The sequence below is a fragment of the Podarcis erhardii genome (assembly GCF_964252035.2).
Source record: "Podarcis erhardii genome assembly, chromosome: 3".
In the NCBI taxonomy this organism is placed as follows: domain Eukaryota; kingdom Metazoa; phylum Chordata; class Lepidosauria; order Squamata; family Lacertidae; genus Podarcis; species Podarcis erhardii.
In genome coordinates, this window is record NC_138507.1 from 25,475,289 (window position 1) to 25,491,016 (window position 15,728).

General features: G+C 43.0%; 1 protein-coding gene across 1 annotated transcript in view; it reads right to left on the reverse strand.

Moving 5' to 3' along the window:
* Positions 1-15,728, reverse strand: part of SH3YL1 (SH3 and SYLF domain containing 1) — a 474,176-nt gene that overhangs the window by 82,231 nt on the left and 376,217 nt on the right. The gene's annotated exons all lie outside the window — the stretch shown is intronic.

Below are 15,728 nucleotides of genomic sequence, written 5' to 3' on the forward strand. Positions count from 1 at the left end.
CAACCGGTTTTGGTTTATAACCGGACCTCCAGAATGGATTATGGTTGTAAACCAAGGTACCTCTGTAGCTTTCAGTTACTGCTTTTCATTCCTTCTCCCTTCATTTACAACTAAGGGGGAACATCATAAAGCTAGTAGCCAAAGAGAATTTTTCAGGCACCAGGAGATTACAGGGAAGTGTTGTACATGTAGGAGAGCATTGTAGGAAGCAAGCTATGTAACGTATCTCCAGAACTTGCCTTTCTTTCTATGGTAATGTATCACCATTGAGCTTATGAACACATTTTCTTCAGGTGGCAAACACCACCTTCTCTTCTCATCTTGGGGAAAGGAGAAAAAAAGATTAAAGATACCCAAAGAACCACTGATTACATACTCTCTAGATTTTGTCATTCATTCCACACAATTACATTCTCTTTCTGAGATCCTGAGGGCATGTGATAGGCTTCAAAAGAAGTAAACAGCACAGGAAAGAAACAACATTTTAATTACACTGGCAAAGCAAGAAGCCTTGCTTCGCATCCTGCATTCATAAGAAAGTATGCGTCACAGGAACTGGAGAAATGATTCACTGGGGTGGGAGGGGGCATAACTCTGACTTTTGCCCAGTCTCCCGTGCATTTCTGGAAACTAACTTCTCGAGATCCAGAGGACCTTACACATTCTTGAATAGATGCTGCCCAGTGCCTCCAATGGGGAAGGTACATAGTGGAGGAATTTGGAGAGGGCATTTTTCAGAACAGTTAAGGCTGCATCTCTGGATGCTGTGTCATTCCAGCAGCCCTACTTTAACATCTCTGCTGGATCAGACCAAGGGTCTGTCTAGTTCAGCATCTAGTCCACAACAGCAAAACAATTGGCTCCGGGAAGCAGATCTCGAAGACAGTAACCCTCTCCAACATGCCTCTCCCAACAACATGAACTTAGTGGCATTCTGTATCTAGACTTAAAGGTAAAGGGTAAAGGGACCCCTGACCATTAGGTCTAGTCACAGACGACTCTGGGGTTGCGGCGCTCACCTTGCTTTATTGGCTGAGGGAGCCTGCGTACAGCTTCTGGGTCATGCGGCCAGCATGACTAAGCCGCTCCTGGCAAACCAGAGCAGCACACAGAAGCACTGTTTACCTTCCTGCTGGAGCGGTACCTATTTATCCACTTGCACTTCATGCTTTCAAACTGCTAGGTTGGCAGGAGCAGGGACTGAGCAATGGGAGCTCACCCCGTCGTGGGGATTCAAACCACTGACCTTCTGATTGACAAGCCTTAGGCTCTGTGGTTTAACCCACAGTGCCACCCACGTCCCATATCCAGACTTAGTGGCATTCTATATCTGGACATGGGTGTAGCCTACAGCTGCCATGAGAAATACCCAAAGGTAGACACAGCACATGACATCATCAGGCATCTGATCTGGTCACAATGCTCCCATGGGGCACACCAGTGATGCCTGACCTGGACCACCATTCATCCCCCTGTGGTCTAAACCACTTAGCCTCTTGGGTTTGCCAATCGGAATGTTGGCGGTTTGAATCCCTGTGATGGAGTTAGCTCCTATTGCTCTGTCCCAGCTCCTGCAAACCTAGCAGTTTGAAAACATGCCAGTGCAAGTGGATAAATAGGTACCACTGTGGTGGGAAGGTAAATGACGTTTCCATGCACTCTGGCTGCCGTCACAGTGTTCTGTTGTGCCAGATGCAGCTGGCCACATGACCCAGAAAGCTGTCTGTGGACAAACGCCGGCTCCTTTGGACTGAAAGCTAGATGTGCGCCACACCTCATAATCCTTTGACTGGACTTAACCATCCAGGGGTCCTTTCCCTCCCCTCTTTTTTAGATAGAGGGTGGCACCCACTCCAAAATCCAAATGCATCCATAAACTTTAAGTGGCTGCTACTCCTTAGTGTAAATATATAACAAGATGCTGAAGAATCTCCAGTGACCATATTTCAAAGCGAACCAACCCCAGTGTAAGCCTTGGGACCTGTGGAACCTTTTGGAACTTGGATCTTAGGGGCATATAACATTATGGTTGTTGGAGACTTAACTGTCCAAGAGTCCTTTACCTTTTACCTTTTACGCTAGAATTATGGGAAGCTGGAAGCTACCATTAAAATTTCCCACAATGCCCCTATGTCTGGGGCATTGTTGGAAATGTTAATGGTGCTCCCAGTCTCCGGGTGCTGTCACCACCAGGTAAGCCATTCAAGGCCCACTGGGGCCCTTAGTATTGGGTCCACTCTGTCAACATCCAGTGACATATTAAGTGTCTCTATGATTCTTTCTTTCTGCTTGTTGTTGGCTGTGTTGAGTCATCAGGGAAAAACTACTTAACCCTTTGCCTTCTGGTTGTTGGGCTTGTTTGTTTTTTAGCCCAAGCTGCCTTTTCCCTTTGTAGGAGGAACCACAGAGGATCTAAGGGGAACCCATGTCTGTAGCAAAAAATAAAGTAAAATAAAACATGCAGGTCCCCCAATTTTTCCTCTGTGTGTCTACATACATAATTGAGTTATGCATATTTTTATCGTGTTGCAGAATTGCTTTAGGGTGCTTCAAAGAAAGCAATTCACAAATGAAATAATTAATAAATAAAAATTTAAATCCAGTAAATCCTAGATTCATTTTGAAGGTCTAACAGTTATTTCTAAATGCCTCAGGGAACACAGGCTCTCATAGTAAAACACCAGAAGTTGTTGAGATGCTACTTATTTACTGTATCGCTATGATTAACCAAAAACACTTGTCTCCTAGAATAGTCTGGTATCCCACCACTACGGCATTGATCAGGGTTGCTGCCTGTGGCTGGGACATAATGGGAGTTTTATGATGCCTCTGGATTCAGAGACTGCCTTGAAGGTTTACGTAAGCTGACTCTATGACTAATATTCAGAAAATACTTTAGATACTCATCATATAGCATGGAAGACAGATGCTTGATATGGATTAGAATAACATTCAGTAGCCTTAGGCTAGTAATCAAGCAAAAATCCCAAAACGCAATTTTAATAACTAAAGTTTGACTCGTCAAACTTATTAAGTACTTTTATTGAGTACATTTAGCTGACTATAGATGGGGAGTGTTGATCATCCTTGGAGTGCTGATCATCCTTGGAGTCTGTCTGTCCTGGAGCATCTGTCTGTCTCAAGAGACAATGGAACAGTGCACCATCGGAGGACCGTTGGAGAGTTACAGCACCTGCAAGGAATTTCCACACAGTGATGTTAATGTTACCAACCTTCATGTCACATGACGCCTTTATAGCACAGAGTTGGTGTGCTAACAGGCCTGCTGCCTGAAGCCAGCTCCTTGGAGTAGATCAATTAAAATCAATGCCCATTTATTTCATTGGGTGTACTATGAGAATTACTTCGTTGGATACCACTCACTGATTATAATGATAATAAAGTATTGCAAGCAGTGCTTTTCTTCTGGGGGGACGCAGGAGTACACGTACCCCAAAACATTTTCTGAATCTAACAGGAGAAGAAACTATATATATTTTTAGTTTCTTCTCTAACACAGTGAATCATCAGTTCCATTGCTACCCCCAATAGCGGCCTCATTTCCTTTCCCAGTATTTCTTGAGTCTCAGATTGAAGTGATCATATAATGTGTGAGTTTGCATGGTGATTGGTCAGTGTCATTGTTACCACCTCCAATGTTGGCTTCATTTCCTTTCCCGGTGTATCCTGAGTCTCAGATGGAAGCAAGCGTTTAATGTGTGAAGCAGCTTGGATTTCACCAACACAAAGAAGAGGAATCAGGAAGATGTTAGTGCACGCAACCTTATGCCAGTGTGGAAGTTACTGTGAGCTGTCAGCTGTGTAATATGAAGTAATGCATATTCTTTGTACTTTTGTCCATTTACTGCATTTATTTTCCCCGATTTGAATTATAAAATGATGATTTTCTTGAGTCAAAATGAGAGTACTCCTAAACATTTTTTAAGAAAAAAAGCACTGATTGCAATTCTTTGTGCCTATTTTAGTTCATGAAATTAGACATAGTAGAGATCCATCGCCAGTAGAAACTTCCTCTTCTGCACTTTTCTGCATCTTGTCATTGCTCTCCATACAGTCCAGCAAATAAAGATGAGGAGCTGTGATTCAGAACCCCACACCACAACGTATTGGAGCTCCGTAGGACTCCAAAGCCAACAAAAGAAAAATCTCACTTCCACATGCAGTTACTAACAATGTGACCAAAGTTCACAATTCCTTGGCTCAGAGTACAAACCATTGCAACACATTAGGGTCACCTTTCATTTTAATTGGAGCCAGGTTATTTCTTTGAAGTGGGGTTCTCCCCCCCCCCCATGTCAGCTCTTCAGCCAAAAAAGCCTTCCAGAGTGACTTGTAAAGATCAGTAATAAGACGGCCTCTTTCCTCAAGCTAACAATCTAAAAGAGACAAAACAAAAGGGATTTGGAGGTTGGGGAAAACTTGAACATTATTAGTTCTGAGTTTTTAAAAGCAAACTCCTGCCAGCTGATCCTTCTCTGACCAATGGATGGGGCCAGTTTTGTCTGTCCTTTCCCATACTTCTTTCCTGGGAGAGAGGGGTACCTGTAATGCGGCTACTTCATGTTACAGATCCGGGGGCTCCTGCAACTTGTAGTTTTCTCAGGACTCCTGTTACCTGCAACCAATGGCGTAGCTAGCTGCAAAGCCTCTTTGCCACCTTCCCCTCAGCTGTAGGAAGGCTGAGGGAGAAGTGGTGGGCAGACGCAAGCCCCACGTTGCCGTTTCAGGCAGCTCGGAGCCTGCAGGTGCCCAAGCTACCACATCACACCCAGGAGAGATGTGTGGCTCTGGCACGCTGCAGGCCCCAGGGTAAGTGCCAGCCCCTGCAATGTGGCACCCAGTGGCAGCCGCGTTTCATTGCGTTTGTTGACTGAACTAAAAAGTTTCATGAGAGCCAGTGTGGTGTAGTGGTTAAGAGCGGTAGACTCGTAATCTGGTGAACCGGGTTCGCGTCTCCGCTCCTCCACATGCAGCTGCTGGGTGACCTTGGGCTAGTCACACTTCTCTGAAGTCTCTCAGCCCCACTCACCTCACAGAGTGTTTGTTGTGGGGGAGGAAGGGAAAGGAGAGTGTTAGCCGCTTTGAGACTCCTTAGGGTAGTGATAAAGCGGGATATCAAATCCAAACTCTTCTTCTTCCTCTTAAAAAAACCACATATTTTTGCCATTTTGTCGCCCCCCTCAGTGGTGACATCCGGGGCAACTCACACCCACCGCACTCCCTTCCTATGCCACTGCCTGCAACATGGTATAGCAACTTTACGGCTGTCAGAAAGAGGAAAGAAAGAGAAGGATAGAGATACAGCATTTTGAATTTTTGACAGGCAATATTACTAGAATCTTGACGGTGCTACAAAACGCTAGAAAGTTTGTAAATGTGATGCTCCTATAAATTGTACATATCCAGTACATAACTGAAAAATGACTTGGAGTATTTGTGGTGTGCTTTCTCGTTTTGTCTGGTCTTGTGATGTCCCAAACCATTTTTGAAATAAGAAACCAAAAAACTTCTGTTTTTAACCTTTTAAACTAAGCTAAAATAATCGCAATTGCCATAATGAAGGTGCAAGTGTATTTTTATTGTAAAAAAAGAGAGAAAAGGACCCAACCCTTTTAGAAATGAAAGAAAAAAAATTCCACACATCAAACTAGTTTTAGCCTTAGGCTTTTGTTTTGTTTCATAAAAATGAAATGAAATAATGGATTGAAATTTCATAAAATAATGGAGTACAAAGTCAGGCTTGTTGTCTGACTACTACCAGCAATGTATGCCAAATCCATAAAGAACATCAGTTTGGATGCATGAGGCAAGGAAGCCAAAGCTACCCATATGGAGTATAAAATCAGACTGTATCATGCACAGTTTGCTGGTATATAGAGAGTGGAAGTATGCATTATGCACACCACGGTGCTGTCACTGAAAATGGAATTCCTGTGTAATGCCGTAGAGTCGTCAACATGCTTGCCCTCCCTACCCCACAGCCTTACTGCTGGCATTGCATTTAGCATCCATACGAAGGGGCTTTTTGCATGTGTGCCTTCAGTGTGAGGGGGAAAACCTGGATTAATCAGAATCCCCTGTTGCGTGGGGTTGGCACATGTGCTATGTGGTGTGGCCTCCACAACTGCCTCATGCATTTGTTCAACACATGAGGGGACTCAGGTGAACCTCCTATCTGTTTCCTGCTTCACGTTATTGGATGCAACTGCTGGTGTGTGTGTGTGTGTGCATAGATGTGTGTGCATAATATGATGTCACAAGAATGATTCCTTACATTGTGGCATAGAGGAGGAGGAGAACAAAAGTCCTTTTCTCTTCACACAACACTCTTCTGGAAGGCCCATTGGGTGACTGCACCTTTGGCAGTACCTCTGATGCTCCACAGGTTTCTTCAGCCTTGCCATCTATGCATTAGGATGACTGTCTGAGGTGGGAGAGCCTATGCACAGCTCCAAGGACCCAGGGAAGCAGCCCATGCATGCAGGATTTCCCACTTCCAATGTTCATGCTGATAATGGGTGGGCTACAGTGCTGAGGAGAAACTCATGTGATCAACCAAATTTTGCACTATAATTCTCTGCTCAAAAGAATATACCAGAAGTGGATTTTGTGTGTATGCGCTCAAAATGCATACAAAAGTGAGCACTTTTAGGATATATTATGTTGGGAAATGTGCATTGTGGGGGAAAAATGCATTCAAAACAGTGCCAATTGTCAGACAGGTTTATTATTATTATTATTATTATTATTATTATTATTATTATTATTATTATTATTATTATATTATTATTATTATTATTATTATTATTATTATATTATTATTATTATTATTATTATTATTATTATTATTATTATTATTATTAGAGATTAATGAAGAGATGGACTTGTGGAAAACCTGACAGCAACTGGACATAGACTGAACTGTCCATTGTTAGCATGTAAGGGACTCCTCTGTTATGTGTAACGTGTAGTACCATCAAGTGATACTCCTTTGTTCTTTATTGATTTGGGATTTCTGGTTTGGGATTTGTCTTCAACCTTTTGTCCATTCCCACTTAGTTTGGAATCTGTTTCTGCCCAGCTTGCTTCATAAATGTTCTAGATACCTTCTTTGCACCTTTCCACTTGTGCTCCTGCAAAGGATATGACTAAGCCTCAGGTAAAATATATACCCATTACTGTTCTTTCAACCTACCACCAGCAGATTTGCTGCTGGCTTTTCCCATGGTTTCACAAGACTTTCTTTGTAACTGGATTTGAAAGTCCTAATCTCATTTCCAGTAGTTGAGACTTTACCCAGAGAGAAAAGACTGTAAATTTGGCTTTGGCCTTGCTCGTTGTTGCCAGCCTTTTCTGAAGTTAATTTTCCTCAGGATTCTATTTTGTCAATCCTGTTGGGATGCTTTCATCCCCCCCCCCACAATAAACAATAAAATGTTTATTGTGTTTACATTGTTTTAGCAGATGACTAGAGTCCTGTCACATTCCTTCTTTAGCTACACAAAGAGGCCCTGTCCAATCCAATCCAGCTACATGGTAGTTAATGGGCATAGCTGTAATTGTTGTATAATGCTTTTAAAAATGAAACATGGAAGGAATGCAAGACCTTGCTTTTAAAAAATCACTCCACAACCTTTCTCTTTTTTGGGTGTGTGTGTGTATGGGATTGTCTTTCACCACAGCATACAGACCTAGAATCACAGAGTTTGAAGGGACCATGATGGTCAACTAGTCCAATCCCCTACAATGTAGGAAACTTTTGCTCAACATGGGGCTGAAACTCATGATCCTGAGATTAAGTGTCTCATGCTGCACCAACTGTGGTGATCCAATTTGCCTTCTTTAACAATGACTCAACTTTCTTAAGGTCCTGCTGCCTTCAGGGACTCTGGTGAGCATCTACTCAATCTAACCAGGAATAAGTTAGGGCCATGAAGTTACCAGGTCTCAGGCAGATGGTCCAGGAAAACTGACATAGTCACATCATGGCCCATATCACAACACCATGCTCTTATTGAGGTGCTCTACCATGATGCAATTTTTTTTACCTCCTAGCACAGAGGTGAAAAGCCTACCCTCCCCAACGGACCTCAAATATACTGTGTGTTATTTATTGAAGGAAAACCACATGAAAATGATCTACAGATGGTGCTGATCAGAAGGTTGGTGGTTCGAATCCCTGCAACAGGGTGAGCTCCTGTTGCTTGGTCCCAGCTCCTGCCAACCTAGCAGTTTGACAGCACACCAAAAAAGTACAAGTAAATAAATAGGTACCACTCCGGCGGGAAGGTAAACGGTGTTTCCATGCACTGCTCTGGTTTCACCAGAAGCGGCTTAGTCATGCTGGCCACACAACCCAGAAAAACTGTCTGTGGAAAAATGCCAGCTCCCTTGGCCTCCCCTCCCCTTCCATGAGGGCTTCAGTCCCTTAGGGGAAATGTCATAGGGACCACATACAAGCAGAAGGTTGGACCAAAACATATATTCATATTACACCACATGTGCACAAATGCACACCACATTCTCTCCACCCCTCCTCTCCCTCTTTCTTTCTTTTGCACACACAGACAGACACATTTTTTAATCTATGGACAGACAATAGGTTTTCTTTCTGTAGTTTTTCCGTCCTCCTCCCTCTCAAAGGAGACACACACACACACACACACACACACACACACACACACACACACACAGTTACCACAATTCAGGGACACATTTCAGCCAGAGATAGACAATTGACTTTTCTTGCACTTCAACACCCAGCACCCCTCTCCCCAGCTCAGAGGTTCAGCTTCATCTCTGTGATTAGGAAGGTTGTGATTGGTGAAGAACACATTCCAGCAAGACATGTGTTCCTACCTCCCTTCTTTCTCTCTACCACCACACACGGACATATTCTAGCTAGGGAAACACACACACACACACCACAAGCTTTTCTGGCAACTTTTCTGATAACAAGAGGAGTGAAAAATGGTGTGCACTAGCTGACCTCGTCAACATAAGATGGGCTTGCCCTCAGTTCCTACCTAGAGATACGAGGAATCTGAATTTGTGAAAATATCGTACCCTGCACCTGATTCCTTTTGCACATGACCTCAGCAAATATGCTTTCCTATTTTGCCATTCAGTAGCCCGGACAAGAACAAAGGGCTTTCCCCTACAGCACTGTCACTGTCCAGCTTCATGGGAGCTCTGGGCTCACAGGGGAATCTGGCAGTGCCAAGTCCAAGAGGAGAGCAGATAAAAACAAAACCTTGGACAGCTCCAAGGGGCCCCTGCTGGCTGAACTATTCTCTCTCAAGAAGGTGGCTGTAGTAGAAGAGGTTGACTCTGCAGGAAGCTAGAACCACTGAGAGCCATTTGTGGGCTGAAAAACTCCCTGGAGGAGTTGGCTGGCTGTTTGAAAGGCTCTTGCTTTATTTTGTAGTCTCTGAGGTCTGCAAGGCTGGTGTTAGGGTTGTTCAGTGGAATCCCTGATCCGGACCTTGTGCAGGAATGAATTTTAAGCTTATTTGTAAAAAGAAAGAAAGCAAAGTGGTTCCCAACAACAGCACATAATAAATATTATTAATAAAGTATATGACTTAAATATAGCAACATGTCAAGGGAATTTGCTTAATTACAAGACGCAGCAAAAAGTTAAAAGGATAGTGATACATTACCTCCTGGCAAATAGAAGGGGAAGAAATGAAGGCAGTGAGAGATTTTACTTTCCTGGGCTCCATGATCACTGCAGATGGTGACAGCAGTCATGAAATTAAAAGATGCCTGCTTCTTGGGAGAAAAGCAATGACAAACCTAGACAGCATCTTAAAAAGCAGAGACATCATCTTGCCGACAAAGGTCCGTATAGTTAAAGCTATGGTTTTCCCAGTAGTGATGTATGGAAGTGAGAGCTGGGCCATCAAGAAGGCTGATCGCCGAAGAATTGATGCTTTTGAATTATGGTGCTGGAGGAGACTCTTGAGAGTCCCATGGACTGCAAGAAGATCAAACGTATCCATTCTTAAGGAAATCAGCCCTGAGTGCTCACTGGAAGGACAGATCGTGACGCTGAGACTCCAATACTTTGGCCACTTCAGGAGAAGAGAAGACTCCCTGGAAAAGACCCTGAGGCTGGGAAAGATGGAGAGCACACGGAGAAGGGGACGGCAGAGGACAAGATGGTTGGACAGTGTTCTCGAAGCTACCAGCATGAGTTTGACCAAACTGCGGGAGGCAGTGGAAGACAGGAGTGCCTGGTGTGCTCTGGTCCATGGGGTCACGAAGAGTCGGACACAACTAAATGACTAAACAACAACAACAACATGACTTAAATATAGCAACATGTCAAGGGAATTTACTTAATTGTAAGACGAAACAAAAAGTTAAATGGATAGTGCTACCAACAATAAAAAGGCTGAGTCCTACTTGACCAGGAGAAGGTAGGAGCCCAAGGCTGCCTGACTCTTTCCCCTTCCTGACATCCTGCGCTCTCCACTCAAACAGCACCCTGCTGTACTGAAATCCTGTTCTCTGCTGGGGTGCCGGGAAAAGAGATGCCACCTCCAGATTGTGCAATTCAATTGCTTTCAAAAAGGGGACAATTCAAAGGCGACTCTTCTCCTGGCTAATCTTCTGACCCTTTTTGTGTGGGAAGATAAACTAATAATTCTCCATCACATTTCATAAGTGGTTCATTTTGTATTGGGGATGCAGTAACTCTCATTCACAGAATTTCTACCCTGCAATTTCCTTCCTATTGTTGTTTTTTTTCTGAGAAGGGGGAAAAAACCCCTGTTTATGCCACAATTAGCCAATTATTGTTAGCTAGAGAGGAAATGGCAACATTTTCAATGGAGCAGCAACATCCTTTATTATAACGCACAGGAATAAATGCTATGTTATTCTTATGCCTAGGAAATTAATTTCCAATGTTCGGGAATGTATACTTTTTTCCAAGTCCCTTGCAGCAATATAGGAGTCATATAGCAAAAACCCTAAATGAGGCACAGCCATGTTGTATCTCAGAGAGCAACATATGGTTGCAAAGAACGAACTAGCACATTTCAGCTGGATTATATTGCATATCAATCATATAAATATATAGATATAAATATATCATTCTAGTTAAAAAGCCATGAATAAAATACATAACCAAAACATTTGCTGGAAACAGACATAGTCAAGTGCAGGCGCAACTCCTGTTCTAAACTTTAGTTTGTTATGTTTTGGTGTTGAGATTATAGTGTTTTAAGTTATTGTTTTGGGGCAGAGAGATCCAAAAATGAAGCAGAAGAAGAACCCAAGCAGAGGACCAGCCAAATTTTGCTGGGTTCATGTTGGCAGGGTAGATGTGGGATGGCCTTTAGAAAACCTTTCCTCTCCCTACAATCAGCTGTTAATAAATTCACTGCCACCTACAAATCATTTTCTATATCTATCTATATCTATCTATCTATCTATCTATCTATCTATCTATCATCTATCTATCTATCTATCTATCTATCTATCATCTATCTATCTATCTATCTATCTATCTATCTATCTATCATCTATCTATATCATCTATCCATCTATACCCCAATCCCTAAACATACTCTCTTGAACTCAAGAGTTGCAACATAACCTGCCACTTACATGCTGGTATTAGGGCCTTATTAAAAATAAATAAATTGAATGATAGGGCACTCTCTAAATAAAAGCATCAAATCCTTTCTTCTTACCCCATTGGAAAAAGAATAACGCACCATCCTTATATCAGATTACATTGAGGAAATCTGGTTCATTGTAACAATGATAAAATTAACCTGTCTTAAGAGAGCACAAATAAATCAGCCAAAGAGATTTATGGGGGAAATGGGCTATGTCCCTTATATTTTGAGAATGATAAATGCCAAGACAGTGTAATCTTATAAAAATTATATGCCAGTATTTCCATATTGTTGGGACCCTTCCAACTCTATGGTTCAATGGCCCAGGGTTGGCATACTGTCCTTCCCCACTCCTATTTCCTGTTCCGGGGTGCGTCAAGGGAATCGGAGGACTTTGAATCCAGCAGATCCCAAGCTTCCCCGGATGCACCCACAAAGCCTCTTTCCCCCATTCTGAACCCACTGGAACACCAAGGGCAAAGGTTTATGAAGCTGCCGCAAGGATCCCTCTGAGAGTGCTAATGGGGATAATCGGTGCTTTCTTCTTCTTCTTCTTCTTCTTCTTCTTCTTCTTCTTCTTCTTCTTCTTCTTCAGGTACTCAAGGGTACACAGAACCCCCTTTTGTTCTTGTTGTTAAAAAGTGTGGCATTTACGGTAACAACTTCATGGTGAGTACCGGCACCTATTTTTCTAGAAAGAAAGAAAGAAAAAGCACTGGTGATAATGATTTATTAAATTGGTTTGTCACTTTTCTTTGCCATTGCAACCCAAAGAGACTTACAACAACAAGAAGTATTTTAAAACCGCCATTGAATTCAACGCTGAAGAACCCCACATGGAAAGCTTCAATTAGGACCGCAGTCACTTCAAAGTGATGCTACACAGCCCCAGCTCTGATAGCTGCTCCAGAAGGATACCATGGTCAAAGGCAGGCCCTTTTTTAAAAAAGCTAGAACTCACCAGAACTCAGTTTTGGCACCTCTCAAGTGGGCGCCATTGCCATTCTAAGACAACAAGAGAGGTGTTCGTGCTGAGTTTTGGCTCCTCTTTTTTTAGAAAAATAGCAGTGGTCATAGGTATATATAAAAATCAAGAGATCAAGAATAATTAACAGGGAAACACTCCCCCTGTTTCTCTTATGGCAAAGTTCATTATACAGGGCAGCCAAAGCACTTTCTGGTCTAAAACCAGGCCTAAACCAGTTGGACACAGACCACCCACAGATATTCCTCTCTACAACTGAGGTCAAGGAAGATTTGCCCCGGGTTGCCCTTTCAGAGACCACAGGATTGCTTCCTAAGGTGTATTGTTGTATAATTAAAATGATTCATAACCTATCTGGAAGGCAAATTGTGGTAGAGAGATGGGATAGGCAGATAGATAAATTCACAGGCAGGTAGATAGTTGTTACCCTTGTTTGTCTGTTTGATTCTGAAATTCTTTCACAGATACTTACCATTTTCCCCTTGAAATTTTTCACAAAGATATCATGTCACTCCCTCATCCTGTGGCATCATTAACTGTAAAGCATCCTCCGCAGTTCATTTGCTGTTGAGAATTCCAGTAAGCTTTCAGACACGAGCATCGCTTAACCTGTTTCCCCTCCTTTTTCTCCTCTTGCTAATTAAACTATAGAAAAGCTGTCCTGCTAGGAAGTGGCAGAGAAAAATTAAAAACATCCTCTATTGTAGAGAAGGCTGTAATAATAGCTGCTGTCCACAACTTTCTATGTAAATTACCAGAAAGGAATCAACTGACTTCTAATAAACCATAGTACTGGGACAGTTCCTCAAAACCACATGGGCTCATTATCAGCTTATTATTCTGACTTCTCTAAAAATAATAATTATTATTAACTTTGAATTTCCTTTCTTTCCACTCAAAGGCTGATGCTCTTTTAATTATGATGCAAAGGGCAGCTTTTACTTTCCTACTACAGTTGCTGAATTTGAACGGAAGCTTCATTCCAGCTTTCTTATATTAGCAACATCTTATGATTTATGCTTTCTTCTAAGATCAGGAAGGAAAGTGGTATTCTGATAATGGTTCAAATAGGAAGACGAGGGCAAGAACACAGCTTATTGAAACCTCTCAGTATTTTAAACAACATTAATATTAAAGTACTGGTACAGAGTGGAAGACAGGAGTGCCTGGCGAGCTCTGGTCCATGGGGTCACAAAGAGTCGGACATGACTAAACGACTAAACAACCATTGGTACAGAAGTTGTGGGTTGGTGGGGAAGGAAATATGGTCCCATGAAGTATATGAAGGAAGATATAGAGCTTGCAAAGCAGCAAATGGAAACAGTAGCCTTATATTGTGGCCTTGCAGGTGGTTGGCCAATGCTCTATTTTTACCATCCTAACCAGACAGCAAACACATGACATTTGTCAATGGTCATTTTCCCTAGTGAAATTCGCTTTTGCATTGAACACTGAACTTTGTTGCCTAGATTGGTATGACATGTCATTCTTTCAGCACTAAATTAAAGACATCTTTTTCCTGGGCATTTGGGCATTGCCAAAGATGTTATTAAATTTGATTAATCATAATGTTTATGTGATTTTTTTTTAACTTTGTAAATTGCTTCAGGGCTTTTTCAAAAGTGGAAAGTGATGTGAAAATTTAGAAAAAACCTAAACCTAATACTTCCTTATATATAATAGATTAAGAACTAGTACACATAACCATCCTAATTCAATTATCTGTTCTCAGTGTGTGCCAGTCCAGGGCCAGAACAAATCATTGTGCTACCTGAGGCGAGGCAGAGTCAGAAGGCCCTGGCTCCCCACTATCAGAGGCAGAGGTCAAGGATTCAGAAGGTACATCTAACTGGGAGGATGATAATCTGTATGAGCCAACCTGCAACGTCCATGCTTCGGCTGAAGTTCCAGCACTAGAAGAACTTGCGGTGCCAGCACTCTCCGGCCTGAAGATTTTGCATTTTTAGAGTCTAAGGACTTCAGCTCAGAGGTCATGGCCAAGCCACAGCCTCCTCTACACCACAGGAGTCCATGGCTCCTAAAGAAGGCTGTGTCTTTTTAAGTGTAGAGACATCATTTATCAGGGCTGGCCAAAGGAGGCTGGAGTCTTATCTCAGGCTCCAGCATGGGTTCCACTTGGAGCTGTCCAGGGTCTACCCACTTTCCATGCCTTTCATACTTTGATCTCTGCTTCACCTGACCTTCCTCATCTGGTCTCGTGCTCTACATTACTTGACTTTGCATCACTAGAACTTTGTTTCTTAAATCTGGAACTGTGGTGGTATGTGACCTGGCGTTCCCTAGACCCTGTGCTTAGTACAAGCTCCCATCTGAGCTAGAACCCTGTCATCCAGCTGGGACAGAACACCATCTCCCTGTGAACCAAACTCCTCTGCTTCCACTGCTGACAGCACCTTCTTTCTTCTCCTAAAAGACCCCTGGAACCATTTTGCCCAGGTCTTTCTCTGGAGAATGGAGGGTCCTTCCTCAGAATGAGGCATTATGGGAGAGCCGACCTTGGAGAGTGCTTACAACCCTGTGGTGGCAAATGCTGCTTAAAATTTCACTACAGAGCCTTGGCTAATAGATGGATTGGCCCTTGCCAATCTTCAGTAGGGCACAACCAGGTCGCTGTTCCCTCTGAAGTTCTCTGCACCTGCTAAAACCTGCTCCTTAAGTTTGGGTATCCTTCAGAACTGCATGGGAGGTGTTACTAAGGCTGCAGTAAAAATAGGGGGTTGAAACAAAAATATGAGAAGTATAAAAGGTAAAGGGACCCCTAACCATTAGGTCCAGTCGTGGCCGACTCTGGGGTTGCGGCGCTCATCTCGCTTTATTGGCCGAGGGAGCCGGCGTACAGCTTCCGGGTCATGTGGCCAGCATGACTAAGCCGCTTCTGGTGAACCAGAGTAGCGCACGGAAACGCTGTTTACCTTCCCGCCTGAGCGGTACCTATTTATCTACTTGCACTTTGACGTGCTTTCAAACTGCTAGGTTGGCAGGAGCAGGGACCGAGCAACGGGAGCTCACCCCATCACGGGGATTGGAACCGCCAACCTTCTGATCTGCAAGTCCTAGGCTCTGTGGTT